General features: G+C 37.5%; 1 long non-coding RNA gene across 1 annotated transcript in view; it reads right to left on the bottom strand.

The window, feature by feature from the left end:
• LOC131412659 (uncharacterized) overlaps window positions 1–20586 on the bottom strand; it is a 120060-nt gene that overhangs the window by 56819 nt on the left and 42655 nt on the right. Inside the window, exon 2 of the long non-coding RNA XR_009221822.1 lies at window positions 3608–3760. This is a non-coding gene — a long non-coding RNA (uncharacterized LOC131412659). The remainder of the gene's footprint in view (window positions 1–3607; window positions 3761–20586) is intronic.

Genomic DNA, 20586 nt, shown 5'->3' with positions numbered 1-20586 from the left:
ATTGCTTCTTTTCCATTAGCTCAGTACTCTCCTTCTGGGACTGTGATTTAGTGTATGTTACTTCATCTCTTTGCCTCTCTGCACTGCATTCTGGATAATTTCTCAGATTCATCTTCCAATTCATCAATTCTTTCTCCAACTATGTCTAATTGGTCTTTTAAGCCATTCATTATTTCTTAATCTCAACTATATTTCTATTTCTGGAGGTTCTATTTGATTCTTTTTAAAACCTGCCTCCTTCTTGGTCTTTTCTTTGAGAGTCATGGGCTAAATTTTCTCTTTCATTTCTTTAAATATTTATGCATGTTTATTTTATATTTTGTGCCTGATAATTAGGAAATCTGGTCTTTGTGGTCTGATTTTGCTATTTGTGGATTGAGTGAGGAAATTCTCACTCATAGTGCTTGGTTTTCTCCTAAGAGTTTTATTTTTTAATTGTTTGTTTGTATTTATTGAATTTTATCTGGGGAGTTACTTGAGGTTTGGGTTTAAGTTGTGTTCTCTGACAGAATGTCTCGGAGCATTACCAACCAGAGAGCACTTTCAATTAAGTGGTTAGTTTGGAGTTTTGGGCTTACACATGTAATGTAAATTTTGGCCCATGAAAGGGCCAGTTTATGATTATAAATTCCAAAGGAAGACATCATTTCCTCTTCATTTAGAGCTAAGGAAAGTTTCCTTTCTGTCTGCCTTTGTAGGGTAAGTTTCCCTCCTGCCCAATTTGACTTCTCCCTGAGTGCCATTCTCTGGGAGACTCAGATTTAGACAGGGAGCTCTGACCTGAATTCCCACCTTGTCCTGACCTTAAGCTTTGTCTCTGTTCCCAGATCAGCCCCCAAAAATTGAAGCTCTAATTTGTCTGGAATAGGTAGCTATCCCAGGGCAGCCACTGGGTCATTGTCCACTTACCTTTCTGGATTATGGCTTTATTATTATTTTCAGCTTTAAGTATTTTCCTTATATTTTGCCAGCTTAGCTATGGACTAAACCTACATGTATTTAAACATTTTATCCAGCATTTTTAGGTATTTTGCACAAGAGGGGTTTTCTGAATATTTTAATTCACTATATGGCCAGAAACAGATGTCTCCATCACCTTTATATCTATCTCCAGCTGTTGTTTGATGTCATGTGTGAATGTAGTTGATCCACTTATTCTTTTTTTTTTTTTTTTTTTTTTGGTGAGGAAGATGTACTCTGAGCTAACATCTGTTGCCAATCTTCCTCTTTTTTTTTTTTTGCTTGAAGAAGATTAGCCCTGAGCTAACATCAGTGCCCATCTTCCTCTACTTTGTATGTGGGTTGCTGCCACAGCATGGCTTGACGAGTGGTGTAGGTCCAGGCCTGCGATCCAAACCTGTCAACCTAGGCCGCCAAAGTGGAGCAGGCTGGACTTAACCACTATGGCAGGGGGCCAGCCCCCACTTATTCATTTTTATGGATAGTCAGGTCTCTCAGATTACAGCCCTTTGAAGGACTCAGCTTCCTTTCTGCTCATGCCCATACTCTTCTCCTTCTTTTCACTGCCTACCACTAAAATCTATTAATTAAAACAAATCTACACAGAACATAGCAATGTTTTCCATCAGAGATGTAAATGTCTGTAAAACACCTTATGCTATGGATGAAAATAGTGGATGCATCTTAATATTTAAAATCTTTTCTCTTTTCCAGTTCTGCTTCCAGCCTAATCGTGGTAAAGGGACAGATTGCATCTCTGGCAAATCAGAATAGCCCAAGATGGAATCTGATACTTAAGAAATAATCATCTTGTTTTGGCACATAACATGTATCTATTCAGAAGATAGTTGCTGAGCACCGACCAGGCATTTCAGATACAATGCTAAGCACCAGGGATGTGACAGCAAATGAGGGCACCCGATCCCTGAGATGACACTGAACATGTGCAGTGGGAAAGACTAGCATATGCACAAACAAAATCAGTCCACGTGGGACCCTGTCCTGCTGCGCTTCCGCCAAGTTCAGCTCCTGAGTATTCTGCCCTTTATTCCTTTCCTTCCCTTCCCTAATCAGCAACCTTGACAGGAAAAAATCTGGAAGGAATCTTAACTCTCCCCATGGCTGAAAGATTAAATAAAGTATACACAATAGCCAACAAAACTTTGCAAATCCTCTAGTTTTGCCCTTTTGAAGAGAAATCGCTTTCTCCTAAAGAAAGAGGAATTTTAAGTCGTATTCATTAAAAATGGCTGGCTGACACATTTTGTATTTTTGAGAAAATCTGTCTGTTTAATATAACACACTGTCCAATTTAAAAGAAGTGGTCCCTTATTAGACATATGATTTATTCTTAGATAAATCACTGACTTATAGCTCACTGGGGTATATATTTAACACTGTCAAAAAAGGACAGCCCAAACCATCGGCGGTGCCACAGCTACTCATTCTGAAAAGGATCTGAGGCAGCTGAGACCCCTGGGTGCTAAATGTAATCTTTGCCAGGGATAAAAGCATGGAGGATTGCTGATCTTTATAAAAAGATCTGTCTCGACCCACCACCTTCCTCCTCTCTATTCTACTACAGAGCAGTTCATCGTCAGAAAGCTCAGAACTGAAAATTAAGGGGAAAAATGGGTTGTGTTTGTGTCATTTTAAAAAATCTGCAGCCAGACAGGACTCTTTTTTAATGCTTGCTAGAGGAAAGTTTATCACTAAAACAAATATGGCTTCTTGATGGTAATGGATAAATTTGAGTAGAGAAATAATGGAAAACCTATAGAAAAACAGGAAATATGTTTCCCCAATCTTACTGTTATCATCAATTGAATGAAATGTAGTACTGGCTGCCAAAAATAACTACATAAAAACTCATGTAGCACCAATTCCCAATTCTTAGAGTCAGAACTTATGCCTTTATTTTCACTCTGAGATTTCATCTACTTTTATCTGTTTGGATTCAATGTTGATGACTTTTAGATCTACATCTTCTCTCCTGACCTCCCACCTTCACAGAACACCCCCATTTTAAGGCCTTTTAATACTTTCAACTTGGATACTCAACTGTCATACCAAATTCAATGGGACTAAAATACAGCCTTACCCCTTTTATTCATTTTCTTTCAAATTGAATTCCCTTCCAACTTTACCATTTCACTCAAGGGCATTGGAATTCTTCTGGTCTCCCAGTTGAGGAAATTTGAAGACATCTTTCACTTTAGTCTTTTCATTCAGCCCTCTGACCAATTTGTCACAAAATTTCAGCATTCCTTTTGTGAAATGCCCCTTGGATGTACCCCCTACTCTCCATTCCCATTCAGTCATGATTGTCTTATGAGGGAAATCATGGAGGATACAGTCTTGAAAACTGTAATAGCTTCCCATGATTGCTATAGTGTTTTATACCAACTGGAAAAAAGAGATGCTATATTTATTTTAGCTCAGTAGCTGATAATTTCATTTCAAACAAAAATTTTAATAAATGTATTTGGAACAACTGGCTGAATAAACAAACAAGATTATAAGTATGATAATTTTATGAGCACATCAAGTTTTATGCTTATAAAGCTTATAATATATACCACTCATAAATTAGCAATCTGACTTTAGTGCTATAAAATAGTATAGTAATAGTTGTTAATTATCTTACCTGTTTCCACTTGAAACAAATAATTTTCAATCTTTTGGCTTTTGGCCATAGAAGTTCTGGAAAATGTTTCTCTCTGAAGGAAAGGCGTCTTGGGTTGGGGACTTCAGCTCTTTACCTTGTGGGACAATCATGACTGGGAGACACAGGTAGTGGCTGGATTAAACATCACACATGGGCATTATTAGTTAAAGTCAGAGTCAATGTTTGAGCAGGTCCCAACCCACCCAACTTGACACAAAACCCATGCTCTTCACCACTATCTTCCACGAGAAATGTAACTCTACAAGCACACTGTGCTTTCAACAATTTTGATGAAAATTCCCAGAACATGGTTGCACAATAAGTAACATTTCCCTGGAAAATTCCCCATTGCATATGTCTCTGCTGGTGGAGGGCTGTGGTAGGGGTCCTCTCCTCTCTTTCTCTTTCTTTTCTCCCATATATCCCAGGGTCTGGCCTTCGTCTTCCCTGTCTCCTTCCTCCTGATTTCTCTATTCCCGTCTCATCTCCTCCCACTCCCTATCATGCACAGCAATGGAACTCTGTCCAGTTTCTCTGCCTCTGAACCTGCATCCTCCATGTTGAGGGCATTTAACTTATAAAGGGCCCTCCTTATTACCAGGAAATACCCTAGGCCACAAGGCAGGGGGATTAGAAATAACTTTAAATCGTTTTATCTATCCTTATAAGCCTTCCTTTATCATATCTGTCATATGTTGTGGGTGGACAAGGGGTCAGTTTAGATGGTTTCAGCTTCCCACGGGTGACCACACCTGTGCAGGTGGCATCGTGGCTGCCTTTGCTGGCTGGATCACCTGCTGTGAAGGAAACAGCAAACAGTGGGTGGAACAAAGCCTGTGTGAGGGGAAGGAGGGGGAGTAGAGGGCAGACTAACAGAAAAAGGATTGCATTCAATCTTTTAAAATACTTAAAAGTGGCAGATAAAAGGAAGAGCACTGCTCCCATGATGGATCTGATAAGAAATGTAGAAAAGCCATTTCACTAGAGGTGAGAAGCAAGGAGACGCAACTTGGAGGGCACGGGGTGTCCCCCACCGAGACCAGCCGGAGCCTGGGCTGGCTGCCAGCCCCCAGAGAGGCGGGAAAGGAAGCCCTGCAGCCCCCACACTGCGCCCAGGAGCCGGGTATGGGGGAGCTCGTGACCCAGACAGCCCTGGGTAGTTTTTCCTAAGGCCACTCTTTTACCACAGCTTTCTCACATTTTGTCTCAGGAGCAGTTTCTAGATGTAAAGACAAAAGACTAAAAATTCAGACAACTAATACAGGTGGGATCTCCCAACCTCTAGCCATCTCCCAACCTCTAGCTGTGAGTTAGGTGCTCTTAGCTGGCTTTTGGAGATGGGCAACTCAGTTACACTTAGTAATTAATGTTCGGTTGCTGTAAGACCCTATGCTGATGCTGTACTGGAGACAAAGGCAGACCACTCACTTTCAGGAATTATTTCACACCAGGTGCAATTATTTCCACCTGTTCCACGTGGTTTCTGATCTTTCTTTTATCTTTATTTTAACCATGACACTTACACCTCATGGGAATATTTTGGAATCTAACGCTTCTTAAAATTTTTTTTTAAGTAATCAGAGCAATTAAAACTAACTAAACATAGAATAAACATATATACAGAGAACCAGAGCATGGTCCTTGCCTTAGGAAACTTGCCCTGGATTGAGCGGCACAGGCATCTTCAAGGTAGACTGACAAGGCAAATGTAAGTTCCATGGAGCACAGAGGGCAGCCTCATGGAAGAGGAGCAGTTAGGAAAGGAATGGAAATTGATAAGGAGCAGAGGAAGAACATGCCAGAGAGAGGGGACAACATACACAAAGCTCCTGAGCTGGACAAGAGCTTGGCTAGTTTGCAGAACTGAGAGCAGACCGGTGTGGCTGGAGCACAGAGAACCAGAAGGAAGGTGGCAGGAGGTGAAGTTGCCAAGGCAATGACTGAGGGAAGCTGCTATGAGAACCATGGGCCTGTCATGATGATTGCTCACAGGAGAGAGGGAAATTAGACCACACTCTTTACCTGGACAGCAGCTGCACCCTCATCTCCTTCTTGTCTACTGCTCTAGGCTTCTCCATTGTTTTAGAAAACATTTTTGTGGGATCAGTTACTGGTTAACTAGTTACTGGTCAAATATATTCACCACTTACTGGCTACTGGTCAAATGCATTGACCAGCTGATTAGTTTGGTTCTGATGGCAATCAACTCCAGTGCCAATTTTCCTATAAATTCATATCCATTCCTTCCTTTATGTATCCACTCAAAGTTATTAAGCAGAGACATTATCAGCTCCCTATTTAGTCACTTCATCTGCACTTAAAACGTGTTTCTTTGCCGTTGCCATTATGTAGCCATCTATTTATACATGGTATTATTCATAGTTGGTCATATCTAAGAACATTCCCATCAAAAGTTAAGTGGCAGGAGCTTGGTTAGGAATGAAATCTCCATTCATAAAATAGTTTCAGTAGGACAACCTGGAGCTCCTTGTCATGAACTAATTAGTAACAACTTTCCAGGAACATAATCTATCAAATATGCAAGGTTGTTTATTTTAGAAAAGTGACTCAATGTCAAAAGATATTCCATATATTGAATCCTTGCAGGACATTTGGTCTTGTCTGTTTTGGACCAAATGTCTGTTAATCCTACTGGATTATTAAATAGAACATGTTGTATTAAAAAGATAATATTGGGGTGGGATAAGAGGAGAAAAAAAGAAATTCTAGTTTTAAAATGTAGGAAATCAGCCAGATGCAACAGGAAAATAGGAAATTGAAATACAAATCCATTTTCAATGAAATTAGAGAACAACTGAAATCTCCAATCATGATATGTGGGGAAATCATACCAAAGCAGTGAAAGTCAAATGCAGATGTAGAAAGACACCAAGAGAGGATTCTGATGGTTACGAGCCTCAGACAAAACTGCCAGAGCCCATTTCTCCAAAGTAGATGGCCCACCCTGTATCGCAAGCCCTTGTTCAGAACATTGAGAATGGGTGTGCAGAGTGCTGGCAGGGCTTTCCTGAGTCAGGGTTAGCTCCAAGTTCTCAAGAAGTAGGGAAAGGATCGTATAGGCAAGTGGTATTTTCAAGACGTACGTTGTCAGTGAAGTGAGGTGAAGGAAAGAAACTTAATGAGCAGCCTAGCAGCACTAGTCTGAGTTGGCTGGGGAGCACTAAGGGGTAAAAGAATGCTCAGATCCAACCTTGCCTCACAGGGGAATTCTTACAAGCCTGGAAAATAGCCCAGGTACTTTCCTTACCCAAACCTGGTAAATAGCTGATATGGAAGAGTCACCATATTTGAGTAATGCTATAAAGAAACTTGAATAGGACCTAAGTAAAAATGGTACAAGGAGGAAGGGAGACTAAAGCAAAGGGTAAAAACAACAGCAAAGAAAAATAACTCAGTAAAACATTGCCACAGAGTAGGAAGAAAACGGTGACTAGCATGCTGGCAAGAATTAGAATCTTAAAGAAACTAGATGTCTATAAAGCAACAGCACAAAATGAAGATGCAAGGGCTTGGGGATGAAATTGAATGTGATTGGTAGAACTGGGGAAGAAAGAGAAAGGAAAAAAAGAAACCTCGGCTGGCTAGAGGAGAAAGGCTATCAAGGCCACGGTTATGAAAGCTCTACTTAGCAGAGTTGCATGAGGCAGGAAGGGAGGGAAGCCCCACTGGACCAATCTCATCAGAAGTGGCAACTGTGAGGGCCCTAAAGCAATGGGACAAATTGGAGGGAAGCATCTTAGCCAGAGGTGGCCAGAGGGGAGAGGTCATTATTCTGAATTTTTAAGAAAATTTTGAAATTGGAATCATTTACTCTTGAGATTAACATTAATAAACAATTATGCATTTCTTTCAAAAATCTTATACTAAGCAAAATCTCTTCTCTACTGAAAGACTCCATTGTATTTGAGTTTCAAATCAAACAAAGAAAGATTCATTTAAAAAGTATTCTTCTAGGACGTCAGTGTCATGGCAGAGTGAGCTTTCCCGTAAACTCTTCCCCCGATAAGACACAACAAAAGGAATAGTCACAGACCAACAACGGACTCCTAGACAGTAAAAAGGAAGATCAGAAAGATCCACACTGCCACACATCTGAGAGTGGAATGTGCTGGGGCCCCCGGAGGAAGTGGGGAGAGGTAAGGAGAACTCCTCTCCCTCCCCATCAGATCAGTGATCTCGGTCCGCATGGCTCCCAGAGAGGTGGGAGGGGCGGCCCTCTGCGGGGAAACCGTAGCTCTTTGGGATCTCTCAGCCAGTGGGAAACTCCCACACAGAGGACTCAGGACTGCTACAGGGGTATCATCAACATCTGAGCACCCCAGGAGAGCAGATAAGGAGGGGCGAGTGAGAAGCCCCCCACACCAGGGACCCAGTGGGCAAAAGAGAGAGCCCCCCCGCCCCTCATCGCACGCCAGACACTGCAGCTCAGTGGACCAGACCAGACCAAGTGGCCAGCCGATCACAGTGAGCAGCTGGGGCAGAGCGCAGGGGGCCCATATTACACAGCCCTTAACCCCGACACAGTGGCGGCGGGTGGAAATTGCAACCAGATATTTCCAGGATGAGGAAAAACAAAGCAAATACAGGAACCACAATGCAAAGGTGCATGGAATCACCAGATCAGAAGGAAAATGACAAGCACCCAGAAACCAACCCTGAAGACGCAGAAATCCATAACCTAAACGACAGAGATTTCAAAATAGCTATCATAAAAAAAACTCAACAAAATACGAGATAACATAGACAAACAATTCAATGTGATTAGGAGTTTCTTCACAAAAGAGATTGAAATCATAAAGAAAAACCAATCAGTACTGATGGAGATGAAGAACACAATGGAGGAGATAAAGGAGAATCTGGAATCTTTAAAGAACAGAGCTGACAATATGGAGGAAAGAATTAGCATTATAGAGGATAGGAATACAGATATGCTTCAGATGGAAGAGGAGAGAGAACTAAAACTAAAAAGAAATGAAGAAAGTCTCCGAGAAATATCTGACTCTGTTAGGAAATGTAACATAAGAATTACAGGTGTTCCTGAGGGAGAAGAGAGGGAAAGAGGAACAGAGAGCCTATTCAAGGAAATAATAGTTGATAACTTCCCAAATCTGGGGAAGGAACAGGAAATACCAGTAAGTGAAGCCAATAGGTCGCCTAAATATGTCAACAGGCAAAGGCCCACTCCACGACATATAGTGGTAAGGCTGGCTAAAGTCAATGACAAAGAAACAATATTAAGGGCAGCTAGACAAAAACCAAAAATAACGTACAAAGGAACTCCCATCAGGCTCTCAGTGGATTTCTCAACAGAAACTTGACAGGCTAGGAGATACTGGAATGATATATTCAAAATACTGAAAGACAAAAACTTTCAGCCAAGAATACTCTAACCCACAAAAAATATCCTTCAAATATGATGGAGAAATAGTAACTTTCCCAGATAAATAAAAGCTAAGGGAGTTCATTGCCATGAGACCCCCACTACAAGAAATACTCAAGAAGGTCCTCAGGCCTGAAAAAAAGAAGAAAAAGAGAATACAAAGCTTGGAGCAAGGAGAAAAATAGGTAGATAAACTCAGAAAAATGGTAGATCTTTACTGGTATAGGTTAGCAACCACTTAAATACCAAAATCAAAGATCAAAGGAAGGAATTCACCAAAAATAAATATAACCTCATCACTGTAAACACACACCCACAACACAAGATAGAATAAGGTATACCAAAAACGACTTAGAAGGGGAAGAGGAAAAAGATTGAATTGACTTAGTATAAGGAAATAAGAGGCCCTCAGATAATGGACTAGCTCATACACAAGATTTTTTATACAAACTTCAAGGTAACCACTAAACAAATAATCAAAACAAAATCACATATGATAAACAAAGAGAAAACTAGAAGAGTCATAAGACAGAACAACCAAACTGAATTGGCAGTCCAAAACAAATGAGACAAGAAACAAAGGAAATGCAAAAGAACTGGAAAATAAATGACAAAACAGCAACATTAAGCCCTCATATATCAATAATTACCCTAAATGTAAATGGATTGAACTCTCCAATCAAAAGATACAGAGTGGCAGGATGGATTAAATAGCAACACCCAACAATATGCTGCCTCCAAGAAACACATTTCAGCTCTAAAGACAAGCACAGGCTCAGAGTGAAAGGATGGAAGACAATACTCCAAGCTAATGGCAAAGAAAAGAAAGCAGGTGCTGCCATACTCATATCAGACAAAGTAGATTTCAACATAAAACAGGTTAAGCAAGACAAAGAAGGGAAATATATAATGATAAAAAGGACACTCCACCAAGAAGACACATCAATTATAAATATATATGCACCCAACATAGGAGCACCAACGTACATAAAGAAACTATTAACAAACCTAAAAAGAGACATTAACAACAACACAATAATACTAGGGGATCATAATACCCCACTTACATCAATGGATAGATCATCCAGACAAAAAGTCAATAAAGAAACAGTGGACTTAAATGAAAAAGCTGGACGAGATGGACCTAGTAGACATATACAGAGCACTCCAGCCAAAAACAGCTGACTACACATTCTTCTCAAGCGTGCATGGAACATTCTCAAGGATAGACCATATGTTGGGAAACAAAGCAAGCCTCAATAAATTTAAGAAAATTGAAATCATAACAAGCATCTTTTCAGACCATAATGCTATGAAACTGGAAATCAACCACGAAAAAAAAACTGGGAAAGTGACAAAAATGTGGAGATTAAACAACATGCTACTGAACAACCAATGGATCATTGATGAAATCAAAGGAGAAATCAAAAAATATCTGGAAACAAATGAAAATGAAAATATGCCATACCAAATCATATGGGATGCAGCAAAAGCTGTCCTGAGAGGGAAACTCATAGCGATACAAGCCCACCTTAACAAACAAAAAAAAGCCCAAATAAGCAACCTTAAATTACACCTAACAGAACTAGAAAAAGAAGAACAAACAAAGCCCAAAGTCAGCAGAAGGAGAGAAATAATAAAAATCAGAGCAGAAATAAATGACATTGAGAGCAAAAACACAGTAGAAAGGATTAATGAAACAAAGAGTTGGTTCTTTGAGAAGATAAACAAAATTGACAAACCCTTAGCCAGACTTACTAAGAAAAAAAGAGAAAAGGCTCAAGTAAATAAAATTAGAAATGAAAGAGGAGAAATTACAATGGATACCATGGAAATACAAGGGATTATAAGAGAATACTATGAGAAACTATATGCCAACAAATTGGACAATCTAGAAGAAATGGATAAATTCTTAGACTTATACAACCTCCCAAAACTGAACAAAGAAGAAATGGAGAGTCTGAATAGACTAATCACAAGTAAAGAGATTGAAATAGTAATCAAAAACCTCCCAAAAAATAAAAGTCCAGGACCAGATGGCTTCTCCAGTGAATTTTACCAAACATTCAAAGAAGATTTAATACCCATCCTTCTCAAACTATTCCAAAAAATAAAGGAAGATGGAATACTTCCTAACTCATTCTACAAGGCCAATATCACCCTGATACCAAAGCCAAACAAAGACAATACAAAGAAGGAAAATTACAGGCCAATATCGCTGATGAACATAGATGCAAAAATCCTCAACAAAATATTGGCAAACCGAATACAGCAATACATTAAAAAGATCATACACCATGATCAAGTGGGATTTATACCAGGGATGCAGGGATGGTTCAACATCTGCAAATCAATCAACGTGATACACCACATCAACAAAACAAAGAATAAAAACCACATGGTCATCTCAATAGACACAGAGAAGGCATTTGACAAGATACAACATCCAATTATGATAAAAACTCTCAACAAAATGGGTATAGAAGGAAAGTACCTCAACATAATTAAGAGTATTTATGACAAACCCACAGCCAACATCATACTCAACAGGGAAAGGCTGAAAGCCATTCCTCTGAGAACAGGAACGAGGCAGGGTTGCCCACTCTCACCACTCTTATTCAACATAGTACTGGAGGTTTTGGCCAGAGCAATTAGGCAAGAAAAAGGAATAAAAGGAATCCAAATAGGCAATGAAGAAGTGAAACTCTCACTATTTGCAGATGACATGATTTTATATATAGAAAACTCTAAAGAATCCATTGGAAAACTATTAGAAATAATCAACGAACTACAGCAAAGTTGCAGGGTACAAAATCAATCTGCAAAAATCAGTTGCATTTCTGTATGCTAATAACGAAGTAACAGAAAGAGAGCTCAAAAAGATAATACCATTTACAATTGCATCAAAAAGAATAAAATACCTAGGAATGAATCTTACCAAGGAGGTGAAAGACCTATACAATGAAAACTACAACACATTATTGAAAGAAATTGATGATGACATAAAGAAATGGAAAGACATCCTATGCACATGGATTGGAAGAATAAACATAGTTAAAATGTCTATATTACCTAAAGCAATCTATAGATTCAATGCAATCCCAATCAGAATCCCAATGACATTCTTCACAGAAATAGAAAAAAGAATACTAAAATTCACATGGGGCAACAAAAGACCCCGAATAGCTAAAGCAATCCTAAGAAAAAAGAACAAAGCTGGAGGCATCACAACCCCTGACTTCAAAACATACTACAAAGCAATGGTAATCAGAACAGCATGGTACTGGTACAAAAACAGACACACAGATCGATGGAACAGAACTGAAAGCCCAGAAATAAAACCACACATATACGGACAGCTAATTTTTGACAAAGGAGCTAAGAACATACAATGGAGAAAGGAAAGTCTCTTCAATAAATGGTGTTGGGAAAACTGGACAGCCACATGCAAAAGAATGAAAGTGGACCATCTGCTATCGCCATTCACAAAAAATTAACTCAAAATGGATCAAACACCTGAAGGTGAGACCTGAAACTATAAAACTCATAGAAGAAAATATAGGCAACACACTATTTGACATTGGTCATAAAGGAATCTTTTTGGATGACATGCCTACCCAGACTAGGGAAACTAAAGAAAAAATAAGCAAGTGGGACTTCATCAGATTAAAGAGTTTCTACAAGACAAGTGAAACCAGAATCAAGATGAACAGACAACCCACCAGCTGGGAGAAAATATTTGCAAAACATATATCTGACAAGGGGTTAATCTCCATAATATATAAAGAACTCACTCAACTGAACAACAAAAAACAAACAACCTGATCAAAAAATGGGCATAGGAAATGAACAGACACTTCTCCAAAGAAGATATACAGATGGCCAATAGGCACATGAAAAGATGTTCAACATCACTAATCATCAGGGAAATGCAAATCAAAACAATATTAAGATATCACTTCATCCACGTTAGAATGGCTATAATCACCAAGACAAAAAACAACAAATGTTGGAAAGGATGTGGAGAAATAGGAACCCTCATACACAGCTGGCGGGAACACAAACTGGTACAGCCTCTATGGAAAACGGTATGGAGATTCCTCAAAGAATTAAAAATAGAAATACCCTATGATCCAGCTATCCCATTACTGGGAATCTATCCAACGAACCTGAAATCAACAATCCAAAGAGGCTTATGCACCCCTATGTTCATTGCAGCATTATTCACCATAGCCAAGAAGTGGAAGCAACCTAAGTGTCCCTCGACTGATGACTGGATTAGGAAAATGTGGTATATATATACAATGGAATACTACTCAGCCACAAAAAAAAGACAAAATTGTCCCATTTGCAACAACATGGATGGGCCTGGAGGGTATTATGTTAAGTGAAATAAGCCAGAAAGGGAAAGACAAACACTGTATGATCTCACTCATATGTGGAATATAAACCAACACATGGACAGAGAAAACTGTATTGTGGTTACCAGGGGCATTGGGGGTGGGGGGTGGGGGGTGGGCACAAGGGGTGAAGAGAGTCATATATATGGTGATGGACAAACAAAAATGTACAACCCAAAATTTCACAATGTTATAAACTATTAAAACATGAATTAGAAAAGAAGCTGCTGTTATTAGCGCTCAAAAAAAAAAGTATTCTTCTATACTTTCATATTCCTTAAAAGGTAAAATAATATGACAGTCAGCAAGAAAAAACTTTTATTGCAAGAAAATTCTTATTCTAGTTCAAAGATTTTCAAAATAAATGAGATATAAATGTGATAGTATTGAAATTGATGCACGTAACTCTAATCAAGAAACTTTCTCTGTATTGTATGAAATAAAAACAACCAAAAAAGACAAATCATAAATGCTTTCTTGGAAACAACTATAGCTTTTAGATTGATTAAAAACAATGCAGCCAGAGTTTCATTACTTCCTAGGATGGAGGAATTTAGAATAAGTTCCCATCCCAGCTCAAAAAAGCCAGACAAACCACAAAATCAAGCTTTTCTTTTTTTAGATTGATTAAAAACAACGCAGCCAGAGTTTCACTACTTCCTAGGATGGAGAAATTTAGGATAAGTTCCCATCCCAGCTCAAAAAAGCCAGACAAACCACAAAATCAAGCTTTTCTTTAATCCAACAGAGAGCTAAGATCTCAGGGAAAAAAGAAGCCAGAAATCCAAACAAACACGAGACTATCCAAGGAAAACAGGGCACGTGCACCGGCTCCCCTGTGGCAGAGAACGGGAGCAAGGGACATCAGGAACCAACCAAGAGGGTAAAAAGCATGCAGTTGAAGGCCCCGTGTGAGCTGGTGCGAGAGGACAGCACGCCTAGGAGCCGTGAATACGGATGGAGCTCACACTCACTCACTAGCTATTCTCCACAGAACTCCACTGAGTCTCACGAGAAAATGATGAGGAGCAGAGCAAAAGATGGGAGAGAGCTTCTCTCAGGGGTGCAGGCCTAGAAGAGGGGAGCTGCTGCTCCTGCAGGAAGCACATGAAGCCCTACCTGAACCCCTCCTACCTGCCTTCAGGTGAACACCCATTGTAGCTGGGGGGAGGGTGAAAGAATGAATGCTTTTACTCACGGGAAGTAGTCGAGAATTCTGGCGGTTATGAATAAAGCTGCCATAAACATTTGTGTACAGGGTTTTGCACGAACATGAGTTTTCATTTCTCTTTGATAAATATCTACTAGTAGGATGGCTGGATTATATGTAAGGATATGTCTAACTTGTAAGACACTGCCAAACTGTTTTCTGAAGTGGCTGAACCACTTTGTTTTCCCACCGCAATGGATGAGAGTTCCAGTTGCTGAATACCCTCAACAGCACTTGATATTGTCAGGGGAATTTTGTAGTTTTTTAATTTTAGGCATTCTAAAAGGTTTGTAGTGTTATCTAATTGTGGTTTTATTTTTCATTTCCCTAATAACGAATGTTGTTGAGTTATCTTTTCATGTGTTTATTTTCCATTTATATTTTTTCTTCGGTGAAATAATTGTTCATATCTTTGCCCTATTTTTAGGTTGTTTATTTTCTTCTTAGTTTGAAAGTTCTTTATGTATCGTGGATACAAGTTGTTTATCAGATATGTGTTTTACACACATTCTCCCCCAGTCTGTGGCTTGTCTTTTCACTCTCTTACTAGTGGTTTCAAGAAGCAGAAGTTTTGAAATTTTGATGAAGCCCAATTTATCATTTTTACTCTTTTATGGATCATGCTTTTGTGGCTGTCTCTAAGAAATCTTTGCCTAATGCCAGTTCACTAAGATTTTCTGCTATATTTTCCTCTAGAGATTTTATAGCTTTAGGTTTTACATTTAATTCTATTGTTCATTACATGCTAATTTTTATAAGTGATGTGATCAATGTGATCAGTGGTGTGTTCATTCTTTTTTTGCATGTTGATGCTCAATTTTTTCAGCACTATTTGTTGAAAAGACTCTTTTCTCCATTGAATTGCTTTTGCATCTCTGTCTGATGTTATTTAAACTGGTTTTAAGCATAGAAAAAGGAGAGCTTCCAATTCCCAAATTCATTTTGTCATAACATTGATAGCAAAACCAACAAATACAGCCCATAAAACATCCCACAGACCAATTTCACTTATTAATATTGACGTAAAAATCTTACATAGGATTCTTCACATGGGGTAATTTTAGAAATGCAAAGATAGCTCAATATTACGATATCTAAAAATATAATTTACTGTATTAACTGATCAAAAGAGAAAAATTACCACAAGAAATAAATCATTCCAGCTGACTTTAAAACATTGTAATGTGTCAGTTCATTTCTTTTGGGATATCCTCTAATTATAAAAGAACTGCAAAAAATTTTAAACTTTTAAACTAATCATGTTTTGGAAAGTACTGTTAATGTTACTCTCAGACTACTGTGTGTTTAGTGTGGTATAAGGAAAATGAGTAATTATACCGGTATCTTTAAGAACAGAAATTTCAATGTAGAGGAAAAGAGGCATGGATGTAACGTCAATGAAATTAAGTAAAAACTTGAAATTAAGTCAAAGTCTTGACTTTGAATTAGAAGTATTAGTATAAATTCACGATGTATTTTATCTTTGAAAAAATTTTCCGTCTCTGTCCGCCGAAAAGACCTAGAAATAATAACCAAGCCGGAAGTAATAAGCACCCACAGCACCAGATCATGGTCTCTAAGTACTTCAGGGCTTCTTGGAGAAATGGTAGATCAAGATCTGGAGCAGGAAATGTAAAAGATGAGCCTAGAACAACTTGTTATACCAGAAAGTAATGAAGTTTTCAAAGGTTACAAAAGTTGTATCTAAAGGACTCAGGAGCCAACTTGAATAGGCTCCCACTAACCAAATCTGGGAAAATGCATGCACCAATAAGGATAAGAACTGCAAAGGATTTGAACACACATGTGTCTTCATAATGATAAGTTCGTAATGATAGGAAAAGAAGCATTGGTCATCATTGGAACACGCTAGGGAATCACTTCATATGTTTAAAACTGGTCATTAAAGGGAAAGAATCAAGCACCTCTCCTGTCTTTCCTTCCTGAACTATACCTCAGGGAACCCAAGTAGTTGTTTAAGGAAAGCTTCTCTTTAGCTGGAAGTATTCCAGCTAATAAGGGAAGAAGTAAAAACAGAATATCCCCCTGTCTAGGATAATGGGTCTAGAAAATAATCATCAGTGGTTGCTAACATCCCCAAAAGGGAGAAAACCAGACAATGTGTACCTCGGCTGGAGTACCCAACACAACCTATGAAGAGGTCTTGACAAAAGAAATCTAAATCTGATCAACCACAACATTTAACTATCAATTTATAGGAAAAACAGGGCATAGAAGAGCACATTCATCAACACCATGGAGATGCAATCAACACAATACAGACTATAGGGAACTCTACAGGACTGATTACGTCAACAAAAAATTACAAGGAAAAAAAGACATGGAAGTGAAATCATAGATTACAAGAAATTTAAGAAATACAATTGCAATGATGAAATCTTATTTGGACCCTGATTGTAACAAATTGCTATCACTCAAGGAAATGCATCAATATTGGATATTTGGCGTTATTGAATACTGTTGTTAATTTTATTGTTTAGTTACTATTATTATTATCGTTAATTTTTTAGGTAGGATAATGATGTGGTTATGTTTATAAAAAATAAAACTTACCAATTAATATGGAAATCTTTACAGATGAAATGATATATCTGAGATTTGCTTCAAGATAATTTGAAGGGAGGAAGATAATTAGGTAGAATCCAAGTGAAATGACATTGTCCATGAGTTGATAGTTGTTGAAGCTAGCCGATGGGTATGTGGGGCTTAATTAAACTATTCTATTTTTGTATATGTTTAAAATTATTAGTTAAAAACCAATAAATTTAACCATGCACTATAAAAAGAGATAAAAACCATATGAGCATTGATAGCTGATGAGAAAGCATTTATAAATTCATTATCCATTCTCAATTCTTGCTTTTAAAAAAATTTTTACTATAATAGTAGATAAATCCTTTTTAACATTATTAGAAATATACATTTATGTATTTTCATATACAGTCAACCTAAAAGCAAACTTCATTCTTAATGAAGAAACATTTAAACACATCTCAATAAAGGAACAAGACAAAGATATTCTTTATCACCACTATTATTTAATATTGTTTTGAGAGTATTAGCCAGTATAATTAGATAAGAGAAAGAAATAAAAAAATATATAAAAATTGGAAAGGAAGAGATAAAATGATCATTATTTGCAGATACATTTTTTTACCTAAAAAAATAAGAGAATCTAAAGAAAACTATTACAAATAATAAGAAAATGGAGTGAAGTAGCTGGGCAGAAAATTAGTGTCCAGAAATCAAAAGTCACAATATGTACAAACTACAACCACTTACAAGATCTTGAGGTAAAAGAGCCCCATTTTATAGTGACATTAAAAAAAGAAAAGAGATCTGTAAATGAAAAGGGAAAATGAGCAAAATTAAAACAAAAAATTAAATGCTACTGAGGACCACAAAAAACCCTTAAATAGAAAGGTCTACCATATTCTTGGTTAGAAATACTCAAAAATCATAAAATCACTTCCCCCAAAGTTAATCTGGACTGTAATGCATATCAATAAAAATTCCAATAATATTTTTTCTGAGAGTAAATAAACTGCCTCTAAAGTTTGTATGAATAAATAAAATAAGAATAGACCAAAAAAAATGGCTGAAGAAATGTTACTATCACAACCAAACATTCAAATACATTGAAACTACAATAATTAAAACATACTGGTGCATCTAGAAAGACACTCAAATACACACAAAAATTTGGTTTTTGATACATTTCCAACTAGTGAGAGAAAAATGGATTATTCAATGAAGGGTGTTAGAACACTCGAGAGGCCCTTTTGAAAATTTAGTTGGATTTCTAACTCATACTTTTTACCAAAATTAATTACAGAAGAATGAAATCTTAAGCATGAGAATGAAACCATTAAATACAAGATGAAAATATAGGAGAATTAGTTAATAACATAAACTTATCTACTGGAGTGGGAAAAACCTTTTCAAATATGACACAAAGCCCAGAATCCATAAAATAAAAGATTGATAAATCCAACCATATAAAAATAAAAAATTTCTGCAAGAGACAAAAACAAAATTAAAAGACAAAGGATAAACTGGGAAAGTATCTGCAATCAACTCACTAAATAAAACAAATCCCCTTAATACATGAAGGACTTTTGCAATTCAATAGGAAAGAGAATAGCAATGAAATTTTTTTAAATGGGTCAATGATATAAACAGTTCATAGAAAAGGAGGTACAAACGACTCTTAAAGGTGTGAAAAGATGCACAATCTCACTCATAACAAGGAAAATCCAAAATATCAGTTTTTACTAATCTGATAGGTAGAGATTTAAAAGTTTAATCACCCATTACGCTAACGAGTCTCTAGTGGGAGTATAATTATGTTGCTTGTGGGAGCTTGATTGATCCAACCCATATGGAAGGCAATTTGGTAACATTGATTAAAAACACAAATGAATTGACCCAGCAATTCCAATTCTGGAGATTTATTCTCCAAATATCCTGGAAATACACATCCACAAAATGTGGTATGCACTAGGTGATCATTACAAGGTTGTTTAAATAGCAAAAGATTGGAAACAATCCAGACATTCATCAGTAGGGATCTGGCTAAATAAATTAGGATATATCATGTGCAATGAAATATTATGCAGCTGCTTATGAAAAATAAGGTAGCTCTGTATATGTGTGCATATGCTTGTCCAGGCATCCCCAAACCACAATTACACACAGTAAACTAGTTATAGTAGTTGCCTCTGAGGTAGCAAATTGGGTGTCCAAGGTTCAAGATTAGAAAGGAGATTTACTCTTCGTAGTATACCCACCTGTACCTTTAGAATTGTTAATTATATGCATTGTATCACCTATTCTAAAATATTAAATACAACAATTTAAAAAATACTTTGGGGAGCTGGAAAGAGTTTAGCACACAATGTGATTCACCCCTCAACACACACATACATTTAAGCATAGACCTAGTAACCAATGTTCATAAAAATGACAGAATGTCTCAGAACATTCTAAGATGCCTTCTGAATCATCTAAGATTAGTGGAAGGTTAATTAAATATATTTGCAAATAAATTTTTTACCATCATGTAATATACATATAGAGAAGTGCAAAAATATAAGCTTGATGAGTTTTTACAAAGTTAATACACCTGAGTCGCTAGCACCCAGATCAAGGAAGAGAACATTACCAGTACCCCAAAAGCCCCCTCATGTTCCCTTTCAGTCACTAACGAACCTTCCCCAAGCATAGCCACCATCCTGACTTCTAAGATTACAAATTAGTTTTGACTGTATTGAATAACATATATTCAATCTTATAGTGTGGTTGTTTTTGTTTTTATTTTTGCTTTTGTTTTGTTTGGTGAGTATCTGGTTTCTTCAGCTTAACATTTAGCTTGTGAGATTCATCCATGCTGTTGCATACGTACTATCATTCTTGTGTTCCATTGTGGGACTGCACCATACTTTATTCATCCATCTGGATGTGCATTCAGAGTGTTTCTAGCTTTTGGCTATACTAAACAGTGCTGCTCTGAATGCTCTTGTGCATGTCTGGGTGAACATATGTGCACATTTCTGTTGAGGTTATACCTAGGTAGGGAAGTTGCTGGGTCATAGGGTATATAAACATTTTTAGGAGATATGCTTTCCAAAATGACTGTACCATATCTTCACCCTCATTTCATATGATCAATCTCATATTTTAGCCATTCTGGTGGGTGAGTACAAAGCTATCGCATTGCAGTTTTAATTTGCATTTCTTTGAGGACTAATGAAGTCGAGTATCTTTTTAGTGAAGTGCCTGTTCAAGGTTTTTGCCCATTTTTCTATTGGCTTGTCTGAATTTTTGTTATTCATTTATTTGTTTTATATTCTGCATATGAGCCTTTTGTCAAGTACGTGTAGTGCAAATATCTTCTCCAACTCTGTGGGTTGCTTTTTCATTCTTT

This window comes from Diceros bicornis, chromosome 2 (assembly GCF_020826845.1).
Source record: "Diceros bicornis minor isolate mBicDic1 chromosome 2, mDicBic1.mat.cur, whole genome shotgun sequence".
NCBI lineage: Eukaryota > Metazoa > Chordata > Mammalia > Perissodactyla > Rhinocerotidae > Diceros > Diceros bicornis.
The sequence above is the reverse complement of the archived record's forward strand: the minus strand, read 5'-3'. Positions and strand labels throughout refer to the sequence as shown.